Source organism: Brassica oleracea, chromosome C6, assembly GCF_000695525.1.
Source record: "Brassica oleracea var. oleracea cultivar TO1000 chromosome C6, BOL, whole genome shotgun sequence".
NCBI lineage: Eukaryota > Viridiplantae > Streptophyta > Magnoliopsida > Brassicales > Brassicaceae > Brassica > Brassica oleracea.
This window is the reverse complement of record NC_027753.1, coordinates 26,702,987-26,703,253: the sequence shown is the minus strand read 5'-3', so window position 1 is coordinate 26,703,253 and position 267 is coordinate 26,702,987.

Genomic DNA, 267 nt, shown 5'->3' with positions numbered 1-267 from the left:
TAATATACCGTCGGTTTTCGGTTTATTCGGTTTTATATCAAAAAACATAATTCTTTATTTTGGGATCATATTATATGAATTTTAGAGTCATGTTGTCAACACATTCATTTATTAAAAAATATTATAAATTTAAATAAAAGAACAAAAATAAAAAAATGTTTCTATAAGAAAATAATCAAATCTATAATTAAAATCAAAGCTCAAAATTTTGATAATAAAAATAAAAAACAAAAAATAAAACAGAAGCACGAAGCACAAAAGAAAAGT